Source organism: Pipistrellus hanaki (genome assembly GCF_964339955.1).
Source record: "Pipistrellus hanaki genome assembly, chromosome: 10".
NCBI classification, from domain to species: Eukaryota; Metazoa; Chordata; class Mammalia; order Chiroptera; family Vespertilionidae; genus Pipistrellus; species Pipistrellus hanaki.
Window position 1 is genome coordinate 42052723 of NC_140512.1, and position 12082 is coordinate 42064804.

The following is a 12082-nucleotide window of genomic DNA, read 5'->3' on the forward strand; positions in this document are numbered from 1 at the left end:
GTCCTGGTGCCCACATATGGTTGTGCCCCAGGGGCTCCAGAAAAAGGGAAGTTAAGCAGACATCTCATAGATGTGTTATCTTAGAGGCTGGAAGGCAAATGGGCTCCGTAAAGACGTTCTAAATTGATCTTTGTCAGGTGAAATATCGGTCTAGGACATGACTACCCACTCTAACCTGTTAGTGGTTCGATATTTAATCTTCAAACCATCTTTTGTGGTTATTTTTGGGCTCTGAGTTTGCAAGAGTGCCACACAAGCCTCCCCTGAGCTTGTCAGATTAGCATGTGGTTCTTTTCCTTCACACTGGTGTAGGTGGAAAACTTTTACTATGTAATATGAATGGATTAGTGACTGTTAGTTGCATGGCAGATGGAATTGTTTCATTACTTTATTGCCAAAATCTCAGATGCATATCCTACTTTTGCATTCTTATCATTCACTCATAATTGTGCAGGATGGTTTTTAGTCTTTGACTTCCTCTACATATACTTCCAACATTGAATTTATTTGGAGTAAGTGTAAAATGGAATGGTGATTTAGGAAAGGTGGGAAAATTATGGGCTAACTCGAATGGATTATAGTTTATTAAAAAGTCATTTGCAAATGTAAAATATTTTTAAAAATCCCTATTTTTTTTGGGGCTTTTAATGCAACAGTTCATCGTTGATCATTCCCCCCTCCCCCCCCCCGCCCCCAGTCTGAACTCTCAATATGGGATCCCAGTTTATATGGGTGATTATTTTGCCCTGTAGCTGCAACCTATTAAAAATAAATTCGGAATAACTTTAACCTCATTGCCAGAATAAGCAAAAGTGGAGGTTGTAGCCTAAAGCAGAATATTAATCCTTCTGGGTTGAGCCAGGTGATTACCCCAATATTACTTCTAAATAATTGAAAACTGTTGCAATCATCTTAACACTTTCCAGGGGCATAAGCAGGAGGCCAGTGAACCACACTCATCCTGCATATACGATTGATTCCCAACGTGGACACGTGCTTGTGTCTACAAACGCTGGAAGGACGTGAACAAGGCGTTCTGAGGGAGGAATTTGAAATAACTAATGTCGCCCTCGCCTAGGTTTCTAAGTCGATAGGCACGGCGACTCGACCAGCGGGGCGGGGGGAGGGAGAGGGTCCGGGCTCCGCTGCAAAAGTACCGGGTGGGCGCCCGGCTCCGCCGGAGCGCGGGAGGGTCGCAGCTTCTCGACCCAGACGAGCGGGAGTCCCTACCGGAGAGCGTCCCGCCGGCCCTCGTGTCCCTGCGAGAGGCTCCGGTGCGTCCGCCAGCCGGCCCGGCTCCGGCTCCCTCCGCGCGCGGGGAAAAGAGCGCGGCGGTTGAAACCGTTACTGCCCCGAGTTTTGAACTGATTCAAACTTGGCGTCCGGCCCCGCCCCGCCCCTAAGGGCCCGGGAACTCCGACGCGGCGGTTCCCGCCAAACGCGGCCAGCGCGCCGTCCCGCCCTCCGGCCGGTTCCCGCCACCACATCCAGTCTGCCCTCCGGCCCGCGGCCCGCTCTTCGGGCTCCGCAGCTTCTAGTTCCCTTCCCGAGAGGCACCGAACCTCCAGCCAAAGAACAAAGAGCCGAACGGCGCTTCCACGGCGGGCCACGTACCCCCGGCTTCCACACGCGCGCGCGCGCACGACTGGCCCGGCCCCGCAGAGTCCCGCGGGCGCCTCTGTGAGGGGCTGGCTCCGCGCCTCCGCGCCCGGCGGGCCCTGTGATTGGGTGGGAGCCCGCTCGCGTCCCGCCAATCGGGGCGGCGCTTGGTTGGACGGGGGGGCCAAATAAAAGCGACGGCGATTGGCCTGCCGGGTTTGGCGCTCGGTCCGGGAGCATCCGACACCCACTGGGACGCCGAAGACGAAGCCCCGGCGGCAGTGGCAGCGCACGGGAGCAGCGGCGCGCGGGAGCGGCGCGGGCTGGGACGCAGGTAACGCGCCGCAGTCGGGCGGCCAGCCGGCCGGCGGGGCTCTGGAGCCGGGCGCAGGGCGGCGGCGGCGGCGCCGGGACCCTCTTGCCTCCGCTTTGCCTGCCCGGGTACCTCCTTCAGCGGGTTCTGCCGGGTCGCCGCTTTTGCAGGCGGGGTGAGGGGACACCCCTCAGAAAGGGGGGCCGTGAGTCCGGGCTGGTCCGCGCCACCCCGCGGGCGGGCAGTCCCGGACCCCGGAGACCCGAGGCAGAGGCAGGGGCGTGCGCCGCGCGGAGGGGTCCTCTCGCGTGCCCGCCCCCCCCCCCCCCCCCCCCCCGGTCCCCCTCTCGGGGGAGCGTGCCCCGGCCGGGGGCGCTCGGGTGTCCGGGGCGGGCTGGCGCCCGATCCCAAGTCTCCTTTGTGTGCGGAGCGCTGGGTGGGACGGGACAAACACAAGTTGGTGGGACCTCGCCGCCGAGTGAGCCACTCAGACAAAGGACTGACTGTGTCTCGGGGGAGCTCGGCGCGAGGATGGGGCAGTGACACCGGAGCCTGACAGCGGGCGGGAGAGGGGCGTGCGGGCGCGGGTGGGCGGACTCGACCCCACGCCCCCCCCACTCCCCCTCGGGCGCGCGGGTCGAGGGGACCCCGGCGACCCGGGACGGCTCGTGGGGACCGGGCTCGGGGTGGCCGCACCTGTGCCATTTCCCTCAGAGCAGCCTGAAGACATCGTGGCCGTGCCGGGCTGCCTTCCTCCCGCCTGGCTTTTATGTTCAATTTAAGGGGAGGGAGAGGGTCGAGCTTGTTCTCCCCTTTGGTTTTGTTCGTTGGGAGGGCTTTTCCGTCGAGTTCCCGCCGTTATTGTGTATACCCCCTCCAACCACCGACCAAGTTCGTGCCACGGGGTCACTTTTTGAAAACGAGAGGAATCGAGGAGCACGATATTTTGTTGGGAAACTTGGCGAACTCGTGCCTAGTGAGTTTCCACTTTCTAAAGAATCATTATCTTAAAAAAATTATAAGTTGTTTTGGCCGACTCGATCCATCTGAGAATGGCGACAGGTGCTAACGAAATCAACTATCGAAATCAACTATCGTTTGGTCAATGAGTATTTCCCAAATCCTTAGAGGCTGGATAAGGGTGAGATGTTAGAAATAGTTGATAAAAATAAAATGCTTACGACAAGTGTGTGTTTAGGTGGTATGGTGAACAGTTTTTAATGAATTGATTTTGTTTTCCGCGAACAATAGCGTTGGCGAGTCAAAATACTGGCTCCAGAAATGTTTGTTGCTTAGTAAATTGAATGTGTTCTGTCCACTGTTAAGCTAAACTTCCTTTGTCACACAGACTCTGTAAAATTTAAATTCGTTTGGACATAAAAATGTGTCTTTGGTATTTAAAAAGATTTTACTACGAGGTAACTTTCTAGGTTTCAAAGGTCGAGTTTAATTTCATAGCGTTTTAATGTTACATAAAACAGAATTTTAAACACTAATGCTGATACAGTTTAATGTAACCTATATATCTAAGGGTTTTGGAGTTTATTTTCCTATTACTCTTCATTCATGAGCATTAGCAATTACTTCATGTGTAGGAATAAAAAGTGGAATATGTAGTCCTGGCTAATTTATTGATCACTTTATTTGGAAGAAAATGAAAAGTATTTAAGATATATTTTCTTTACTTTTCATAGTCTCTAAAATTAGGAATAGATAGGATTCTAAGGAACCATGTTCTCTCTTTTTGGAGGTGTGTTATGGAACATAATGTTTAAAGTCCTCGAAACACTTAGGAAAATTGCAACTTAAATTCTAATTTTTGTTCAAAATTAATATATTCAGAGAAAAGGAATTTGGAACCACATAGGCTCTCTCCTGATTTGCATTTATATACCCACTGTATTATAGTTTTATAAAAATGGAGACAAAGAAATGCAGTGTGAAAGTCTTTATTACATATATATTACATATATTTTACAGAGTTGGACAAAATTGAGCAGACATTTCTGGTGCTGCACTCAGTACTGAGATTGTCAAATGTATCCATTTAGATTACTTGCCAATAATCATGCTATATTTAAAAGTCCTGCTATTAATCTTGCCCATTGTTATGAGATGAGCTAGTTATGTAGATTTGACAGAAATTTGTATATTTTAGGCTAAGAAATTTTAATTTTTCTGAGTATTTTGTATTTGGTAATTACTATCTTTGCACTTGCCACTAGATATATTTTAAAGTCATTTTGGGGAATTCATTAAAAAATTTGTTAAAATTTTACTTTTCTGACTGAATTGAGAATGCATTTAGTCAGTTTAACTAGCAGTGATTAGAAAACACACCAACTTGTTGATTTAATGTAGTTAGGCAAAAAAAAAAAATAGTTCTAATGCTATTATATCAGCTTTGCCTTGCATGCATACATACATGATTATCTTTGTGTGGTCCATTTAAAAATTTTAGGAAAATTTCCCCAGGAATGTGCATTGATTTCTGTATTGGCCTAAATAAACAGTGCTTAAGAAAGTTGATCTGCTTCTTAAAAACCAACAAGGAAAAATCCTCTAAGGAACTAATGCAATCTGGGGTCAAGTAGAAATGATTTATGGGTTTGTTTTTTAAGTCTGTGTCAGTACAAATTATGAAGAATTATGAAGAACTCTGTATGGACAGGTGAATTCTTCAGTTTGGGTGAGAGCATGAGTGAAGAGCAAAAGCTCATTACATTCAGAGAAAGGTTCAGGGTCAGATGATAACCATTATCTTCTAGAGGCCACTCTGAATTCTCAGGCACTTTTGTATTCCACAGGGCTTTGTTCATACTTTTATTTTAGCATGTATCAAATTGGATTGTAACCACTTATTTATGCAGCAGCCTTCTTCACTATTAAGTGCCTTGAGGCAGAGGCTCTGTCCTATTTTTTTTCTGTATACCTGGTAGTTGGTAGAGAATAGGGGTTTAATATTGATAGTTGAATGAATGAAGAAAATATGAAACGGAAATAATTTGACAAATGAACTGGCAAAGCAAACAGGCTCTTAATATTTATGTCATGAGGAACTTTGGAAGATACGTTTTCTCCTTGGAGAGGCAGTGATTACAAAGATAAATAAGCATTACAGTAAACAAATTTCAAGGTTTCTCATAGTTCTAATGATTTGTGATTGAAAGTTGGATATCTTTTAGGTACAACAATTGGTATTCATGTTTGGTATTTCAAGCAATTAGAAAAAAGCTTGAGTCATCTGGATACCTTGAGTATAGTTTCTGCTTAATTTAATGTTGATACTGATGATCCTTGTGCAAAAATATGAGGAGGGGAAAGCGGTTGAGAATAGTAAATCTTTTAATTGCAAGGTTTTAGTTACAATGGATGAGTTCTTTATTGGAGAATTGGAGGTAGGTTTTGAAGTAAAAGCTGAAGGAAATGGGGCTAGCCAGTGTAAATATGGACCACTTATTTCGATGCTCATCATCATTCTTTGAAAGTCCTATATAATAAAAGGGTAATATGCAAATTGTCTCCTCTGGAGTTTGACTCCTTGCTATCATGTGTGCTGACCACCAAGGGGCAGCATGGAATGAAAGAAGGCCCTGGCTGGCAGCCATTGGGGTGGGGGTCCGAGAAGAAGGCCCCGAGCAAGAATTTCATGCACTAGGCCTCTAGTGATATAAAGGTTGATTTAGCAAATCCAATAATCTCTCAAAAGGCATAGTTTATACATTTTTGAGATGGTTACACCATTCCATATTTTGCCACTACTCTATTTGGTGCAAAAATATGACAAAAAAAGAAACTAAAATGCCTACTATTTCCCAGATGCTGTATTCATTTGTTTTTACTTATTTTTTAAATATATTTTTTAATTGATTTTTAGAGGGGAAGGGAGAGGGAGAGAGAAACATCAATGATGAGAGAGAACCATTAATTAGCGTCTTCTTGCATGCCCCTATGGGGGTCCAAACAACCTTCATAGGTAGATGTTTAATCACCGAGCCTCACTGGCTAGGGTTATTTTATTTTTTAAATATTTTATTAATTTTTTACAGAGAGGAAGGGAGAGGGGTAGAGTTAGAAACATCGATGAGAGAGAAACATCCATCAGCTGCCTCCTGCAACCCCCCCCACTGGGGATGTGCCCGCAACCAAGGTACATACATACCCTTTTTTTTTTTTTTTCAATCAATCTTTATTGTTCATATTATTACAAAGGTTCCTCATTTCTTCCCCCTTCCACCAGGTTCCCACCTCATCCTCCGCCGCCTCCCCATACATACCCTTGATCAGAATTGAACCTGGGATCTTTCAGTCTGCAGGCTGATGCTCTATCCACTGAGCAAAACTGGTTAGGCTATTTATTTTTTTGTGGTAACACTCACATCAGATACTTTATTTTTAATTTTTGCAAAAATCACCCTGCATTCATAAGTGGTTGAATGGATAAATAAAGCATGGTATACACAAACAATGGAATATAATTTAGACATTAAAGAATGAAATTCTGATACATTCTAAAACATAGATGAACCTTGAAAATATTGCAAGTAAAATAAGCCTGATACAAAAGGAGAAAATCTTGGAATTAGTACTAAATTCATAGAGGCAATGTGGAATAGAGGTTATCAGGGACTGAGGGAAGGGTAGAGGAATGGGAAGTTAGTGTACAGTCAGGGTACATAGTTTCTGTTTGGGATGATGAAGTTATGGACAAGGATGGCAATGGTTGCACGACATTTTGAATGTGCTTAAGTTTTCTGAATTGTAGACTTAAAAATGATTAATGTGGTAAATGCTATGTACATTTTACAATAAAAGCACTTTAACATCAAGACACTGGGAACTTTTACAGGTAAGAAAATTGCTATCTAGAGGAGTTAAGAATTTGCCCAGGATTATCTATGCTAGAAATTGCTGAATTCCTAAATTTATTTAGGAATTTAAATTTAAATTGTTTGACTCCATATTATCTGCTCTAAATTATCTACTGGTCTCCTGCATGATTCAAGTTATGGGTTCTAAGGAGATTATTTGAACCAATCAGTTGTATATAAAAATACATAACTGTAGTTTTATAGGAGGTGCAATCTGATGCTGTACCCAGACTAAAAGGTGTTGGTAGATATCCTTCTTAGCCAGAGTTGTAGTGGTGTTCACTCTGGGATGGTAGGGAGGACGGTATTTCAAGAGTGTGGTTTTTGGAGTTGTTTTCATTGGTTCCAGTTCCTGAGCTGGCAAGTTGTCCTTGATGTCTGTTTTCTTGTCTTAATTTAATCATAATCACAGTATTTATGCCATAAGGTTGTTGGGGGGATTAAATGAACTATTACATGTGAAATCTTTTAGCACTACACCTGGGACAAAGTGTGTGTGATAAATGATTCTTAGATACTGGTATTGCACCCGTATTGTTTTTTGAGAGTTGATGTGCTTTTTCATTAATGGAACTGAACACTTCTCAAGTTTTTAAATATGTGCTTAGGGCCTGTAAGTAAAGAAAAAGGTGTTACATGTGCTTTATCTGTTTGTTTATTTAGAAACATCTCTTGGTTAAATATAAATATTATGTGTTCATTTTAAAATACTAACAATTTAGGCATTTATAAAGTGAAAGCTTTCTTGATCCTGAACATAATCCTATTCCCTACCCTTAACAATTTGGTGTATATTTTTCCTAAACTTTCCAATGTATTCATCTGAAAATGTATTTATACATATATTTTATAGAAATGGGATCAAGTTATTTAGTTCTAAAACAACGTTCTTAGGACATTACAGAGAGATCTATTTCATTAGAACATAGCTGAAATTTCGTTAGGGCTTGCTATATGCTTGGCATTGTTCTAAATGTTTTCGTTTTATTTTATATAGATACTGTAATAAGAGATAGAGAGCTTGATTAAAACTGGTTAGTGGTAGAATAAGGATTTGAATTTGGGCAGTTTGGTTTCAAAATCCTGATCTCTCAGGCCGTCTTTGTGTGTGTGTGCTTGAATGTGTGTGCTTGTATGTGTGTGCTTGTGTGTCCCCCTTGAACTGCCATTGATTTTAGCATTTTTAAAAAAATTGTAAAAGAATAACAAAACTTCCAAAAAAACGTGGAAGGAGACTGGATGTGGCCTGCCAGGCCTAAACTAACTAGTCCTGTGGCCCTTTACAGAAAATGCTTGCTGCTTCCTGCTCTAAGCTATCCGGTTGTTTTGTAAGCAGAATACATAGTATTTCAGTTTTTATGAATATGTCACATGAAGCAAACTTCTGTGATGGATATTGTGTTTTCTCCTTAAAAGAAGTGAACACTGCCTTAACTGGTTTGGCTCAGTGGATAGAGCGTTGGCCTGGGGACTGACGGTCCCAGATTTGATTCCAGTCAAGGGCATGTACCTTGGTTGCGGGCACATCCCTAATCATTCATTGATTGCAGTGTGCAGGAGGCAGCTGATCGATGTTTCTCTCTCATTGATGTTTCTAACTCACTATCTCTCTGTGGAAAATCAATAAAATATATTTTTAAAAAAAGAAATGAACATGCTTATATATTTGAACATTTGTGTGACAACTTTCTATTTGAAGAATTGCTTGTATGCACATTTCAAGCTTTACTAGATGTCAGATTGCTTTCTAAAAAGGTATCCATTTTTTAGTTAAAAAAGCTTTATAGAAATGTAATTACATACAATAAAATATATACATTTGAATGGTGCAATTTGAAGATATATACACCTGTGTAACCATCTCCTCAATCAAGATAGACCCTGGCCAGTGTGGTTGTTTGTTGGGCATTGACTGATACATGGAAAGATTGCCAGTTTGATTCCTGGTCAGAGCACATGCCCAGATGCAGGCTTGATCCATGGTAGGGGAGATGCAGGAGGCAGGCAGTTGATGTTTCTATCTCCCATTCTCTCTAAAAATCAAAAGATCTTAAAAAAAAAGAAAAAAAAAGAATGTTATCATCTCAAAAGTTCTTTTTTTTTTTTAAATATATTTTATTGATTTTATACAGAGAGGAAGGGAGAGAGATAGAAACATCGATGAGAGAGTCATCGATCAGCTGCCTCTTGCACACCCCCTACTGGGGATATGCCCGCAACCAAGGTACATGCCCTTGACCGGAATCGAACCCGGGACCCTTCAGTCCCCAAGCCGACGCTCTATCCATTGAGCCAAACCGGTCCCGGCTCAAAAGTTCTTATAGCTTTTTCACAATCATTCATTCTCAAATACCCATCAGAGTTTTTCTGTTCAGGAATTTCATAAACAGAATTATACAGTATATTCTCATTTGAGATTGGTTTCTTTCATCAAGCATATTTTTGAGATTTATGTGCTTGTGTTAGTACTTTATTTCTTAGTAATCTTGCATTGTATCACTATACTGTTTTTTGTTTACCTGTTGATGGACACCTGGGCTGTTTTCAGTTTGGGACTATTATTACTAAAGCTGCTATGATCATTTGTGTGTCTTTTGTGGATCATCCTTTAATTTCTCTTGGGTAAACACCTTGCAGTTGGACTGCTGGGTCATGTGGTAGATACTGATTTAACTTTATAAGAAACTCCCAAACTTTTCTTAAGTGGTTGTTCCATTTTTTCATGAATTATTATTACAGTTGTAGGTGTAACAGACAAGGAATTAGTGTCTCCATGCCAGTCTTAAAATTTGGCCATTTAATGAGTGTTAAGTATCTCATGGTGGTTCTAATTTGTAATCAGTGATGTTGAGTATCTTTTCTTTTTAAATTTTTATTTATTGATTTTAGAAAGAGGAATGGAGAGGGGTGAGGAGAGAGAGAGAGAAAGAGAAACATTGATTTGTTATTCCAGTTATTTATGCATTCACTGATTGCTCTTGTATGTGCCCTGATTGCAGATGGAACCGGCAACCTAGGTGTAGCTGTATTAGGCTCTAACCATTGAGCTTCTCACCAGGGAATGTTGAACATCTTTGAAGGTGCTTATTGACTACTTGCATACACTTTTTTTGGTCAGGCATTTTAAAAATTGATGTTTCTGTCTGTCTCCCTTCCTCTCTTTCTAAAAATCAATTTAAAAAATGGTTTTATCTTGTTGAGTTGTAAAAGGTCTGTGTACTGAATATACATTCTGTAGGATTTATTGCACGTGTGTTCTCTTTAATTTTTTACATTGTTATTGTGTATTTTGACAATGTACAGATCAAGTTAAGTAATGTTAATACTGGAGGCATAATTGTTTAAATTCAGTTAAATTGAAAGCAAATTTATTCTTTTTTTAAAAAACCCTCACTAAGGATATAGATATTTTCATTGGTTTTAGAGATAGAGGAAGGGAGGAAAGGGGAGAGGAGAAACATCAGTTGGTTGCCTCTCTTACTGGTACTCATACTTAGACTCACCCTGACGGAGGATTGAACCCACAATTCAGGTGTGTGCCCTGACAGGGAATTGAACATGAAACCTTCCAGTGTTTCGGATGATATTCCAACCAACTGAGCCATCTGACCAGAGCACAAATTTATTCTTTTCTTTTTTTTTTTTTTTTAATCCTCACCTGAGAATATTTTTTCCATTGATTTTTCAAAGAGTGGAAGAGAGAGGGAAAGACAGAAAATCCATATGAGAGAAACACATTGATTGGTTGCCTCCTGCACACTCTCTGACCAGGGCCCTGGGGAGACTTCAACTGTAGTACTTGCCCTTGACTGGAGTTGAGTCTGGGACCTTTTGGCTCTGCCTTAGCCACACTGGCTAGGGCCACAAGTGATTTAGTTCTTAGTATAATAAACATAAGGTGTTTTGAAAATGATAATATTTGATAATTTTTTTACATTTTCAATTTTAGGTAACTCAGACCTTTTATTTATTAGTGAGTTGAAGTTTTAGTTTTGTTTTCATAGGATAAATGAGAATATTTAAAGTAAAATGAAGGTAACTTGATTATAGAATGATGATAAAATTGTGTAGCTTGGTGTACCAATTGTGGGACTAATCCTGTAACTTGTGGGATCCCACACTCTTCAGGTAGAAATGTGACACTCATCTGGTGTCCCAGAATTGTTGGGGGTGGGAAAAACTACCATACATTTGATGACCAGAAGTATCAGAAATGAAATATTTTCAGACAGAATTGTATGTAATATAAATGAAAACAGTATAGTTTTCTTTGTCTTAACATAAACCCAGATTGAAAAGTACATACTTTCTTCCTATAGAATTTATTATTGTAGATAAAGAACTAAAATAGTTTTTGTTTTCTTTTGAAACCATTTACAAAAAAAGGTCTGGCCGAGACCAGTTTGGCTCAGTGGATAGAGCGTCGGCCTGCGGACTGAAAGGTCCCGGGTTCGATTCCGGTCAAGGGCATGTACCTTGGTTGCGGGCACATCTCCAGTGGGGGGTGTGCAAGAGGCAGCTGGTGGATGTTTCTCTCTCATCGATGTTTCTAGCTCTTTATCCCTCTCAGTTCCTCTCTGTGTAAAATCAATAAAATCTATTAAAAAAAATAATAAAAAGGTCTGGTGTCACTTGTCCACTAACAACAGCATGTAACTAAATTCCATACTATTTTCTAGAAAAGAAAATTTCTTCAAACTATTATTGGGTACTTCAGTCTTCACTTGTTAGGGCTATTTAAAAAAAGGATGAGATACTCTCTTCTTTATCCTCTAGAACGTGGTTCTCAACCTTTCTAATGCCATGACCCTTTAATACAGTTCCTCATGTTGTCGTGACCCCCAACCATAAAATTATTTTCGTTGCTACTTCATAACTGTAATTTTGTACTGTTAATGAATCATAATGTAAATATCTGTGTTTTGCGATGGTCTTAGGCTCTACACCGTGACCCACAGGTTGAGAACCGCTAGCAGGGTCTCCTAAGACCATCGGAAAACACATATTTACATTATGATTCATAACAGTAGCAAAATTATAGTTATGAAATAGCAACAAAAATAATTTTATGTTTCGGGGTCACCACAACATGAGGAACTGAACTGTATTAAAGTGCCACGGCATTAGAAAGGTTGAGAACCACTGCTCTAGAAAGAGGCAGTTTGTATTAGCTTTTAAATCTAGTCTACCAAACAAAATGTCATGTCTTTTCTAGGCCCTGAGTTCAGCTCCTAAGTGATAGGTACTTAATGCTAGCCCTCTCTTTTTTCTTTCTTTCCTACATGGAAGAGCTGAGACA

At 41.3% G+C, this 12082-nt stretch overlaps 1 protein-coding gene across 12 annotated transcripts in view; it reads left to right on the forward strand.

Annotated features, from left to right (window-relative positions):
• Positions 1-1809: 1809 nt before the first annotated feature.
• Positions 1810-12082, forward strand: part of EZH2 (enhancer of zeste 2 polycomb repressive complex 2 subunit) — a 71096-nt gene continuing 60823 nt past the window's right edge. For 7 of the 12 annotated variants that reach the window (XM_084896509.1, XM_084896516.1, XM_084896511.1 and 4 more), the window contains exon 1: positions 1810-1933. The gene's annotated coding sequence lies outside the window, so the exon portion shown is untranslated. The remainder of the gene's footprint in view (positions 1934-12082) is intronic. The other 5 variants (XM_084896518.1, XM_084896520.1, XM_084896514.1 and 2 more) reach the window with 2 other exon arrangements.